The sequence below is a fragment of the Pseudophryne corroboree genome, chromosome 10 (assembly GCF_028390025.1).
Source record: "Pseudophryne corroboree isolate aPseCor3 chromosome 10, aPseCor3.hap2, whole genome shotgun sequence".
NCBI lineage: Eukaryota > Metazoa > Chordata > Amphibia > Anura > Myobatrachidae > Pseudophryne > Pseudophryne corroboree.
The window spans coordinates 71755036-71769063 of record NC_086453.1 but is presented as its reverse complement, the minus strand read 5'-3'; the positions used below and the strand labels follow the sequence as shown (position 1 = coordinate 71769063).

At 48.2% G+C, this 14028-nt stretch overlaps 1 protein-coding gene across 2 annotated transcripts in view; it reads right to left on the bottom strand.

The window, feature by feature from the left end:
• Nucleotides 1-1114: 1114 nt before the first annotated feature.
• The window catches only part of LOC134967026 (phospholipase A2 inhibitor CNF-like), a 55897-nt gene continuing 42983 nt past the window's right edge, over nt 1115-14028 (bottom strand). Inside the window, exon 5 of one of the 2 annotated variants that reach the window (XM_063944018.1) lies at nt 1115-1358. The gene's annotated coding sequence lies outside the window, so the exon portion shown is untranslated. The remainder of the gene's footprint in view (nt 1359-14028) is intronic. The other variant, XR_010188770.1, reaches the window with a different exon arrangement.

Here is a 14028-nt window from a genome sequence, read left to right as displayed (position 1 = left end):
CGTAACACCCACACCTGCCCCTCCCCCACCCGTGGCGCCTCCGGACCCCCTACTCCACCCCCGGCATGCCCCCCCTCCACCCGCAGCATCTACAGACACCCTCCCTCATCCACAGTCCCCCCCGCACCCGCTACATTCTGTACATCGTGCCCTGCAGGTGCTGTTCACGCCGTCGCAAGGGGCTGCGCCTCCTTAACCAACGCACGCCCTTTCATTGTGCAATATTTAACCACTAACAAAGGAATGCAGGTAATACTCCATATAATACGAATATTGAACCCCAGAAAGGCATACAAGGGTTAAGGGGGCGTAGCCCCTTGCGACGGTGTGAAGAGCGCCCGTAGGGCGCGATGAAGCACCTAGTATTCAATGTTTGCCATTACTCAGCAGCCTTTTTGAAATTCAAGTGTATTTGTTATCCTTTAATGCTATTGATAAATTGTAAGTGATCTCTAAATACATTTCTTTTTGTAGTTCCTACTTCCTTATGGACTTATAACATTATATACTTTGTGTCCCCTTTTTCTTATTCCCCCAATAATAGGTACTAGCTGTGAGACACTGATATTTTAAGCCACTCACATGCACATATGCAGTTAGTATCCTACTATTCATATACAGCTGCAATAGGTACAAGTGCTGGAAACAGTTTGTCATAACCACTCCTATACACACATATTAAGTAATCAACAGTTAATCTGTAGCTAGAGCAACAGTGCAGCAGGTAACACCAACGTACGTTTCGTCCAACTGGTTTTTCAAGACTGTGCCCTATTGAACAGACCAATTTGGACTAGTAAACAGATCATGTTTACTGTCAGCGGTTAGACAGTAATTGGGAGATGTATCAAGCCTTCAAAGAGTACAAGCCCATAGCAATTCACCTTCTAGCTAAAATTTTCGATAAAAAATGTGCAAAGTGAATGATAGCTATATTCTGATTGGTCCTTATCCACAACTTCTCTGCTGGTCATCATTAGAAGCTTTAATAAATATCTCCAAAAGGTGTGACCAGCTGACAAGATTTTATATACTACTTGATGAAATCCAGTGTAACCAGGATCAAGATGGCTAAAAAAAGCTGCATGTGAATCATTTACTGTGAGCATTCAAAAATAATTTTAACTTGTACATTCAGTCCTGTGGTCAAATATATTAGTAACAGATAACAGCAATGAAGACACAGTGGCATAAGTGTGTATGATTGGTAAGCAATTATTTTTATTTTACTGCAATTGCATTTTTGCAACCCAGCCCATCTGGAGTATATGCCTGTGATCCTATTAAATTGGGCATTCCATCTTTGCATGATCCTGCAATGGCACAGCCAGAGAAACTATAATTCTTTGTCACTTTTCCTGCAAAAATAAACCAATAAAAAATTATGAAGCAATATGTAGCAAATATTTAGTTAAAGCTGATTTAACATATTTCTCCCTTGTAATGAAGGTAAAGACTATTTTCAAGTTATATGTCTTCCGTGAACTAACCTCTCATCACAACATCATTTAGAGTGGCATGGCGTGAAGTGCAATATACTGTAGATATATTTGCAGAGACCCAATCTTGTTAATTACTCCAATACCACAGGCCAGGGAGGTCATGGAGAAAAGCAACAAATTTTATCTTTTATATGTAAAGTCCTAGTGTCACCAGTGTAGGTGACAAAAAATGAAAAGGCAAACCAATGTCTAGATCTTTAATATGTTTAGATATACTTATATGTATTAAGATATCATGTGTTACAGTGAAATTAGAGCTACAATGGAGTAATAAATAATAATAATAATAATAATAATAATAAATAAATAATAAATCTTCACAAAGGCATCAATGAAAGCATATAACTACAATTATAACCAAATCTAATAATGAACTGGCATCAAGAAATCATAAAATAACTACAAAGGACTGAAAGAAGTTAATTCTAGCTTTATCATATCAGCCAACAACATACTGTACATTTTTATCAAGCCCTGAGCCAAGTAAGGAGACTCAGATCCAGACATCCTTGTGTCACTGATGACACTGTGACTTTACATCTTACTTACTGCAATAGTGACTATACTACATTAAATCTTACTGCATAGTAACTATACAGGTTGAGTATCCCTTATCCAAAATGCTTGGGACCAGAAGTATTTTGGATATCAGATTTTTCCGTATTTTGGAAAAATTGCATACCATAATGAGATATCATGGTGATAGGACCCAAGTCTAAGCACAGATGCATTTATGTTTCATATACAACAAATGTACCCCGTGGCGCTATTTAAAATTGGCTTAGTTTAGAATAAATTTTAATACATCCGTCTGTGTGCAGCTCACTGTAATAAAAGGGACTTCTCTACCCTTTCAAGCTATCTACCAAACAAAACACACATACATACAGACAGCGCTCACAGACTCTGTTTAGAAATGTTTTATTTATTTAAAAAAATCTTTCCCTATATCTCCAAAGCCAACTTGCATAAACTTGTAGCAATTTGCTACTGGCTCAACATGGCAACATGTAACAATTTATCACTGACACAATGAAGATTTTTAAATGATCTGACTGAGGAAGCCGCCGATTGCATATACAGGCGGAGAAACACGTTTTAAGGACCCTAAGCTTCATTAACCCTTCTTGATAATCCGGAAGACTACTCAACTGACTGCTGGGTGGATCATCTTGGAACTCCAGATAAGGCTTGTTACAAAGGTCATTCAAGCACCAGAGCTGGGAGCAGAAAAGATCTGTGACCCAGGAGGAGAGAGTGGTAATTAAAAGCTAACATGGCCATGTTGAAATCTTGCTTTGCATGAACAAGCCTAACAATATAGGCTAAAGCTGTTTTTAAACATTGCTTTGCATGAACAAGTTTGATAACACAAGCTAAAGCTGCTTTAAATGTTTGCATGCTAAACTACTAATAAATTATATGAGCAGAGAAATCATGTATTAAAAGCACCATCAGGTGCATAGGAACATTGAACTCTTTCACCAGTTGCCCTGCATGACAATTATTTAATCAGGACATAACTGCTTTGAAATTTTGCGTGAACTGCAGACGGAGGAAAACCGTACTATTACTATCAGCTGCATAGAAATAAGTGAATGCATGTTTATTTTCTGTAAGGATTATCTGTAGGGCTGCTTTGCTATTTTATCTAAATTTCTTATCTTTGTTATCAGCAATAATATATTGTTTATCAATTGTGTCGTTTGAGACATAAGGTAAAATTTGTTTCAATGCTGAGTGAGACATTTAAAAATCTTCATTGTGTCAGTGATAAATTGTTACATGTTGCCATGTTGAGCTAGTAGCAAATTGCTACTTATGCAAGTTGGCTTTGGAGATATAGGGAAATATTTTTTTAAATAAATAAAACATTTCTAAATAGAGTCTGTGAGCGCTGTCTGTATGTATGTGTGTTGTTTCATATACACCTTATACACACAGCCTGAAGATAATTTTAGCCAATATTTTTAATAACTTTGTGCATTAAACAAAGTGTGTGTACATTCACACAATTCATTTATGTTTCATATACACCTTATACACACAGCCTTGAGGACATTTAATACAATATTTGGAATAACTTTGTGTAATAAACAAAGTTTGTGTACATTGAGCCATCAGAAAACAAAGGTCTCACTATCTCAGTCTCACTCAAAAAATCCCGTATTTCAGAATATTCCGTATTTCGGAATATTTGGATATGGGATACTCAACCTGTATTGCCTTACATCTTACTTACTGCAATAGCAACTACACTACCTTATATCTTACTTATACCCCTTTCACACCACACAAATAACCCTGTTTCGACCTGGTGTCTTGCTGCATCAACATGGGTCTGCATGCGGTGTGAAAGCGCCATAGCCGAAATCACGGGTCGCCTGACCCGGCAATTCAACCCGGGAATAAAGCAGTGTTATTCCTGGGTTGAATACTGGGTCAACGGCAGCGTAAAGGGGCTCCCGGGTCGATACGACCCAGGACCCATTCACTACGACAGGGAGAGGCGGCCCGGAGATGAGCTCATCTCCAACGCCGCCTCCTCCTCCGCCCCCACACCTGGCTCCGCCCCCAGCCGCAATGGCAACCCGCCCGGCATATTGCCGAGTCAGGGAAGCCAGCAGCAGCGTCCAATGCTGGATCCAACCCAGGTAGGACTCATTTCCAATTCCCGTTTGGGATCTGGCATTGATGGTGTGAAAGGGGTATTCCGGCAATAGTAACTATACTACCTTACATCTTACTGCAATAGTAACTACACTACATTACATCTTCCTGCTAAGTAACTATACTACCTTATCGCTTTCTTACTGCGATAGTAACTATAACTCCTCCCATCTTACTAAAGCAAATTGAAAGAGCAGCAGGAGTAGGAGACATAGTAGTGATGGGAGATTTTGACTATCCAGAGATAAACTGGAAAAACGATTCATGTGATACTGCTAGGGGCAATATGTTTTTAAACACACTTAATGATAACTACTTAGTCCAACTAATTGAGGAACCAACTAGGTACAATGCAATCTTAGACCTGGTATTAACAAACAAAGAGGATTTGGTATCAGGTATTATAGTAGGGGAACCCATAGGAAACAGCGACCACAATATGGTCACATTCAATATCAGTTTCCATAAACAGCCCTATACTGGTGTGGGAATGTGTCCTGTTTTACAGGACACATTCCAGCTGCAGCAGCCAGAGCGCCTGTGTCCCCTGCGGGACAATGTCTCTGACAGCGCGGGGACAGCTTGTCTGTCCCCAGCGCCTGTCAGTGTGTGGCGGCGGCGGGTGTCCGGTGCAGGGATTACCCTTTTCCCTGCACCGGACCAGAGACTGCGGGGGCATTTGAATGTTGGCGCCCTCCGGGAGCCAATCGCGGCTCCCGGAGCGGCAGCCAATAGGAGAGAGACGCGGCGAGCCAATCGGCGCTCGCCGCGTCATAGGCCCCGCCCCCGGCGTCTGACGTCAGACGCCGGGCGGGACGGAGCGAAGGAGGCCGCGCCGAAGAGCGGCGAAGACAGAAGACACGGGCGGGAGCCGAGGAGGTTGCGCGCGCAGAAGAGCGCGAAGAAGGAGGAAGACGCCGCCGCAGAAAGGAGACGACGACGGCCGCGGGGAGAAGAGCTCCGGTGGCCGCTGAAGAGGCCGGAAGACGTCGGGCCCCAGGAAGGAGATGTCCAGCGGCGGTTGGACGCGGAGCAGCGGAGGCGACGCCGCTGGCCAGGACGGGTCAGCGGCAGAAGACGGTGTCGGAGGCCCTCGGGTTAGGTAAGGCCTCAGTGAGGCTATCCTCCCCTCTTCCTCCCTCGACCACCAGGGACGGGCATTAGGCCCGCGGGCACAAGTCAGGCACTAGGCCTGTGGCGCAGTTAGGAGATTGGGGGTCATCTGTCTGATTAGGTGGTTTGGGCATTAGGCCCAAGCCACCCAACCCCTGCGGCACCAGATAGGCAGGCACTAGGCCTGGGGGGCACATGTTGGGCACTAGGCCCATGAGAATAGTCAGGCCACCGGCCTGTGGGCACAGTTAGGCGGGCATTAGGCCCGAGGGGCAGTTCAGGCAATAGGCCTGTTGGGACATTAGAGGGCGCTAGGCCCTAGCGTATTTTGGCCAGTAAGTACAGATAAGGTGACCCTGGGCACAAGGCCCAGGTCACCCAACGGGCAGCAAGTTAGGCGGGCGCTAGGCCCGTGGGCGAAGTCAGGCCTCCGGCCTGTGTGCAGTTAGGGGGCGCCAGGCCCAGCGAAGCAGTGTTTTCCCCGAGGTGAGTAAAGGTGGCACTGGGCGTTAGGCTCAGGCCACCCTGAGAGTACGGTAGGTGGGTGAGCTGTGCGGTCCCCACTACTGGGTGTTCTGAGTCGGGTAGAAAAGGGACAGCACCGTTTTATGTTGTAACTCCGATAGTGTGATATATGTTGTTACCGTGCAGGGCAAAGTGTATGTGTTGTGTAAGTTGTGCATAGTTGTGTTGCACCACACCCACAGAGCTAGTTTGAGGGCTCTGCTGTTGTAGATAGTATAGGGTGTGACACTAGGTCAGAGTTAGGCCCTGCACGGCTGTTTCTCTTTGCCTCCTTACAGGGACCTGTAAGTGGAGAAGATCGGAGTGCAAGACTTGTGACGGTGAGTAGCATCCGTGTACGTCTGTCCCTTGTTTGTCCCCGAGCGCCGGAGTTAGGATTGCTCACGGACGTGAGAATCCCTTTCATCACACTACGCGCGAAAGCGCGAGTGTGTGAAAGCTGGGTAGCTGAGGCTTTGTGCCGGTGATGACCATTCACCCAGCCGGTGAAGGTCGCAGCCACCCCTGGGGTATCCCCTGTTCCACCGGAAGCAGGGTCGATACCCCCTTTAATGTAGACCATTCTCTCCTCAGCTCGGTCGACGGTCAGCTCCAAGAGGGAATCGCCGTGTCCGGATCCGACTGAAGAATTCCAGGTCCGTTGAAGGTTCCGGTACCTGAAGGTGAGAGACAGCGGCGCCTGGTGAGTACCGAGTCTACACCTGCACGGCAGCAGGCACCACCACACGCACCGCAGTCCAACCACTCTCTCACATTGGCTCAACTAGGACTCTAAACTTTAGCAAAGCAAATTTTGAAAAGATGAGGGTATTTTTCAGGGATATTGAATGGGAAGGTTTGTTTTTAGGAAAAAATACTACAGAGAAATGGGAGGTACTAAAATTCCTGCTAGCTAAAAATACACTCAAATTTATTCCTATGAGCAGCAAAAAAAGGAATAAAAATCATAAACCGATGTGGCTTAACAAAAAGATTAAGGAACTTATGGGCAAGAAAAGGCGAGCATTTAAAAAATACAAATCTGACGGGGAAGCAGAGTCATTTCAGCACTGTAAGGAATGTAACAAAATTTGCAAAAAGGAAATAAGAGCGGCTAAAGTAGAAACTGAAAAACTAGTAGCAAAGGAAAGCAAAGCGAATACCAAAAAATTATTTAAATACATTAATAGCAAGAGATTAAAGAAGGAGAGTATAGGCCCTTTAAAAGACAAGTTGGGAGTCTTAAGCAAAAATTATAATGACATAGCGGACACACTAAATGAGTTTTTTTCAACAGTATTCACTAGAGAGGACCCAATTCAGGGACTGACACACAATCTCAATAATGAGAATATCCCACTGATAGGTACTTATTTAAGCGAGGAAGTAGTCTGTGACTGATTAAAACATTTAAAGATTAATAAATCACCAGGGTCCGATGGTATTCACCCAAGGGTTCTAATGGAGCTTCACTCTGAACTGGCAAAACCGCTATCTTTGATCTTTAAGGATTCAGTTATATCAGGTATGGTTCCCAAAGACTGGCGTATAGCGGAAGTAGTGCCTATATTCAAAAAGGGAAGTAAAGCTGAACCAGGTAATTATAGACCAGTTAGTCTTACATCTATAGTGGGTAAAGTATTGGAAGGTATTCTGAGAGATAGTATTCAGAAGTTCCTTGAAGTCAATAAGGTCATAAAAAGGAATCAACATGGGTTTATGAAAGACAGATCCTGTCAAACCAACTTACTTGGCTTTTATGAAACAGTAAGCGCAAACCTAGATCAGGGTAAAGACGTGGATGTAATCTTTTAAGACTTTGCCAAAGCGTTCGATACTGTACCACACATGAGACTTATCTACAAGCTACAAGAATCAGGGCTTGGAAGCACAATATGCACTTGGGTCAAAAACTGGTTAGATAATAGGGAGCAGCGCGTTGTGGTTAATGGATCTTTTTCAACTTGGACTGAAGTGCTAAGTGGTGTGCCGCAAGGCTCAGTATTAGGACCGCTATCTCCTATATAATAGCCTAGATCTGTGACTTTGTGCTTCATTTGCTAACGCTGGGCGGAGTCAAAACACTGGGCGGAGTTAATCAAATGAGTCACAGATCTGGGCAAATCTATAGGAGACTTGGAGCAGGAGCAGATGGTATGGGCATGGCACAGGCAGGGGTGCATACCTCCCAACTTTCTTCAGGCAGGAGGAACACACGCACAGCAAAAAGGGGGCGTGGCTAACGGGAAAGGGGGCGTGGCTTCGCGGGTGGACCCGCGATCGCGAGCCACGCCCCTGTTTTAGTCAGTGAGGGGGCATGCCCAGCGCTCTGTGAGCTGCTGGCATGCCCCCAGCGGCGGATTATGAGTCCGGGGGGCCCAGGGCACTTGAGACAGGAACCCTATCTCATTGCTGTGCCTGCTGTGAATTTGGGGGCATGGCCTAATTGCGCCCTCGTGGACACGCCCCTTTATGCAAATTACGTTGTTTTTTTTTAATGGGATTTTGGCCCCTCAGCTAGGGGTAAATCCAGAGGGGGTGGTTGCTCCCCCTTACACACCCGCACAGGCAGAAGACAGCAGGGAGGCTGCTGCCTCCCTGCAACACCACAGACCTGCCAACACGCAGCAGCGTGTGCTGACTGTAGCACAATGCTGCCGCTGTTAATGGCAGGACGGGGGAGCTTCAGAGCTGGGACAGAGCTACTCCAGCCGCGGGCCCCCTAAAACTGTGAGGCCCGGGGTACGTACCCCCTGGGCCCACCCTTAATCCGTACCCCCTGATGCCCCCTCTCCCTCTGTCTCCACTAAATAGATGCTGTATGCATGCTAAGCAGAACAGCGAGTGCAGGAGCTTCCCAACTGCCCCCCCACCCACCCACCGCGGGACACTGCGGCCCGTGGGTGGGACAGTGGGACAGACACAAAAAAATGGGACTGTCCCGCTAAAATCGGGACAGTTGGGAGGTATGGGGGTGTGTGAGGGGGTATGCCATACAGACAGACGGGCACCGGCTCACTGTGTACTTGACCCCCCCACATCAGCATACTCAGCAGGGTCTCTCTGACGCGGAGGAGCGTCACTTTCTGGCACACTCCACGCTTCTTGGCTGCAGTTTTGTGGGGCACCTGCCGCTGTGCAGGTTCCGTACTGCCTCTGTTATCTCCAGCCCCGGCAACCGCAATGCTAGCTGCAGCGCTGCCGCCCGCAGTGAGGTGCGCCCAGCTCCTTCACACACTTTAGCCGGCGGGCAGCGCTGCAGAAGTCCGCGCTGCTTGCAGGCTCCGACCCCCTCCTCCCTCCAGCTGCAGCGTCTCCTGGGGGCTAACCAGTCACTCCCAGTCTCCCCTTACCACAGTGCCCGGCAGCCGCGAGGTCCGCGCCGCGTGCATGCTATGACCCCCCCTCCCTCCAGCCTCAGCGTCTCCTGGGGGCTAACCAGTCACTCCCAGTCTCCCCTTACCACAGTGCCCGGCAGCCGCGTGAGGTCCACGGTGTGTGACTGAGGAGTGGGGGGGAGGGATGCGGACTGGCAGAGCAAGCAGGACTCCAGCCTGAGAGAGTCAGCCATGCCAAGTCTCCAGCAGCAGCAGATCCAAACAGGTTGGAGTGGAACAGCAGCAGCCAGCAGCAGTGACTCCGGTAAGACACATCTGTCTGTCACCACTGTTTTGTCCCTAATACCAATCTCTCCCGTGCCCTGTGTTCTGTCATGTCCCTGTCACCCCTGGCCTTGCCCTGTCACCCCTGGCCTTGTCCTGTCACCCTTATCCTGGCACTTTCACCCTTATCCTGGCCCTGTCACCCCTATCCTGGCCCTGTCACCCTTATCCTGGCCCTGTCACCCCTATACTGGCCCTGTCAACCAAATCCTGGTCCTGCCGCCCCTACCCTGGCCCTGTCACCCTTATCCTGTCCCTGTCATTTCTGTCCTGGCCCCGTCACCCCTGTCCTTGCCTTGTCACCCCTGTCTCGGCCCCGTCACCCCTGTCCTGGCCCCGTCACCCCTGTTCTGACCCTGTCACCCCTGTCCTGGCCCTGTTACTGCATACCCTCCAACTACCTTTTTGGCAGGTACAGTACCCGCAGCGCCTCCAGACCCCTCCCCAATGCACCACACCTCCGCACCTTCCCCTCCACCACATGCGACACTCCACCCTTCCCCCACACGCTATGCCTCCAGACCCCCTACACCACCAGCGGCTCCGACTCCCCCACCACCCGCAGCACCTCCAGACCACCTCCACCATCCACCCCCCATATATGTCTCCCCCACACCTGCCCCCCTCCACCCACAGCATCTGCAGACACCCTCCTCCATTCGCGGTCCCCCCCTCACCCACCCACGGCACCTCCGCACCTGCCCCTCCACCACCTGCAGCGCCTCCGGACCCCCTTCCCCGTCCGCCGCACCACCCGCACCTGCCTCTCCCCACCGCGGTGCCTCCGGACCCCCACCCCCGGCTCCCCCGCCCCTTCCCATCCCACAGCACCTCCGGAACCCTTCACCCATCCGCAACATCCCTGCACCTGCCCCTCCCCCGTGGCACCCCTGCCCCTCCCCCACCTGCAGTGCCTCCGGACCCCTCCCCCATCTACAGCCCCCACTCTTCTGTCTCTCCCCCACCCGCAGACGTCCCAACCCTTCCCCATCTGGGCCCCCCCAGCATCTGCCCCCCCTCCACCTGCAGCATCTACAGTCACCCTTCCCCATCCGCAATCCCCCCCGCACCCGCTCATTCTGTACATCGTGCCCTGCAGGTGCTGTTCACGCCGTCGCAAGGGGCTGCGCCTCCTTCACCATCGCACGCCCTTTCACTGTGCAATATTTAACCACTTACAAAGGAATGCAGGTAATACTCCATATAATACAAATATTGAACCCCATATAGGCATGCAAGGGTTAAAGGGGCGTAGCCCCTTGCGACGGTGTGAAGAGCGCCTGTAGGGCGCGATGAAGCACCTAGTTGTTCAATATTTTCATTAACGACCTAACAGAAGGTCTAGAGAGCATGGTGTCAATTTTTGCAGATGATACCAAATTGTGTAAGGCTATAAATACAGAGGAGGATGCCGAGTCTCTTCAGAACGACTTAGTTAAATTAGAAGCATGGGCAGCCAAATGGAGAATGCGCTTCAACACAGACAAGTGTAAGGTAATGCACTGTGGTAACAAGAACAAAAATTACACCTACCTACTAAATGGGGTAAAATTAGGGGATTCTGTACTGGAAAAGGACTTAGGTGTCCTCATAGATAGCAAGCTAAGCAGTAGTACCCAAAGTAGGACTGCAGCAAAGAAGGCTAATAAGATATTAGCATGCATAAAACGGGGTATTGATGCTAGGGACTAGAGTATTATACTACCGTTATATAAATCACTAGTGAGGCCACACCTTGAATACTGTGTACAATTCTGGGCACCGTACTACAAAAAGGATATCCTGGAGCTAGAAAAGGTACAGAGGAGGGCGACCAAACGAATTAAGGGCATGGAGACGATGGAATACAAGGAAAGGCTTGAAAGACTAGGCATGTTTACATTGGAAAAGCGGAGACTAAGAGGGGATATGATCAACATCTACAAATATATAAGGGGACAATACACAGAGCTTGCGCGGGACCTGTTTTTGGTTAGATCAACACAGAGGACTCGTGGACACTCGCTCAGGTTAGAGGAGAGGAGATTCCGCACAATACGTCGTAAAGGCTTTTTCACGGTAAGGACAATACGTGTTTGGAATTCCCTGCCCGAGGGAGTTGTAATGGCGAAATCTGTCAACACCTTTAAGAATGGGTTAGATAAATTCCTAATGGATAACGATATCCAGGGGTATGGTGCATAGTCATGCATTAAAGTTACTATAAATAGGGATAAAATGCAATGGCTGACAGCAGCATCAGTCAGAAATTTTAGTCAAATCATCATGCATAGGAGACCACAAATAGGTTGAACTCGATGGACAATTGTCTTTTTTCAACCTCAGATACTATGTTACTATGTTACTATGTTACTATGTTACTGCTATAATAACTATACTACCTTACTTCTAATGTACTGCAATAGTAACTATACTACCTTATATCTAAATTACTGCCAGAAGGGTCTATTGAATTCCTGTCACGATCCGGGTATCTGGACGCCATTACTTGCCTTTCAGATGTCTCCTGAGGCTGGCTCAGCGTTCCAAGGCCGGATCTCATCTGTGTCCACATACTGCATATCCCTCCTGTCACGCTGAGATGCTGTCACAGCGGCGCCATGTTTGAATTCTGCATGGCGTCTCCCGTCGTCCGCGGCCCCGCCGCCGCTCCTGTGTTATAAGTGCAGGTTGTCAGTGTGGTGTTCCATGCCTGCCGCGGCCTCCGCTGTCCTCCACAAGTCTCGGCATACATTATCAGTCTGGCGTCACCTGTCCTCTGCGGCCGGCGCCGCCATTGCAGTTATGTTTCCACATGGATTCCCAAACCAGTTTTCCCTCCAAGTTCTAACATGGGCGCAGCCATGTTGGATTCAATCACATGCTTCAGTTCCTCCAATCCACTGCCTGGAAATCTGCATAATTGCCCAGCCAATACCTGCATTGCTGCAGGTATAAGTATCATGTGCCTGGGCTAGCAAATGGTCAGTGCTTTGTTTGTCATATCTTGTTCCAGTCTCTCTCCTGTGGTTGTTTCTCCAGGTTCCAGCTCCTGTCTCCAGCATCCACTAAAGAGACCCGCACCTGCCTACCATCCTGCGGTGCAGCCTGACTCTACAGTCCTCCGTGGCTGATCCAGTTTCCAGCTTCCAGCTATTGCATCTGCTTCCAGCAGTATCCACTACCACCGGTAATCATCCTTCAACTCCTCTATTTCCACGCTCCCTAGCATCTTACTATATTCACTTCGTGTTTCATCACCTGGCTGGTTCCACCCAGCATTCATTCAGTGACTTTATCATCTGGCTGATCCCATTCCGCATCCACTCCGTGTCTTACCACCTGGCTGGTTCTATCCAGCAAATACAACAGCTGATCCAAGTTACCAACTTCATCTGTTCCATCTACTTGCATGTTCCTCTGATATCTTCACTACTACAGCCAGGCCTGGTAAGGTTATTCCATCTAAGGACTTTAACAGCTGTTCTTAACCTACCAGTGCCCTGTGAAACCATTTCATGGTCAGAGTGCTCCAGGAATTATATTATTTATTATTGCCATTATTTAACCTTGAATGCTGTCTGTTTACACGGAGTCTGTGAATAAACTTTTATTTTGACTTTTACCTGGTTGTCATGGTCACACCTTCGGGTTTCATTTAAACACTTACATGTCCAGGGGTCTGATTAAACCTCCCCGGTTTAAGTTCTTCTCAGCCTCTACAACTGAGGCTTTCTCCTGTCAGCCAAAACCCTCAGTTGTGACAATTCCTGCCTAATCCTCCCTGATGGAGAGGATCCGACAGTTCAGGATTCAATTTGCAGGCATTTTCTGCTACTTTGGTCCATTTTTGACATGCCAATACGATTTTTTTCTATTAAAGTCAAATTAGCATAAGGGCGAAAACGGGACAAAAAACTGTCAAAAACGACTGTGTTTTCAACAAAACAGGTGTATCAGCAGGGACGGATCCAGAAGAAAATGAAAGGGGGGGGGCACCATGATAGGGGAACGGTAATAATAAGATTTTACTCACCGGTAAATCTATTTCTCGTAGTCCGTAGTGGATGGTGGGAACTCCGTAAGGACCATGGGGAATAGCGGCTCCGCAGGAGACTGGGCACAATTGAAGAAAGCTTTAGGTCACCTGGTGTGCACTGGCTCCTCCCACTATGACCCTCCTCCAAGCCTCAGTTAGGACACTGTGCCCGGACGAGCTGACATAATAAGGAAGGATTTTGAATCCCGGGTAAGACTCTTACCAGCCACACCAATCACACTGTACAACTCGTGATACAATACCCAGTTTAACAGTATGAAAACAACTGAGCCTCTCAACAGATGGCTCAACAATAACCCTTTAGTTAACAGTAACTATGTACAAGTATTGCAGACAATCCGCACTTGGGACGGGCGCCCAGCATCCACTACGGACTACGAGAAATAGATTTACCGGTGAGTAAAATCTTATTTTCTCTGACGTCCTAGTGGATGCTGGGAACTCCGTAAGGACCATGGGGATTATACCAAAGCTCCCAAACGGGAGGGAGAGTGCGGATGACTCTGCAGCACCGAATGAGAGAACTCCAGGTCCTCCT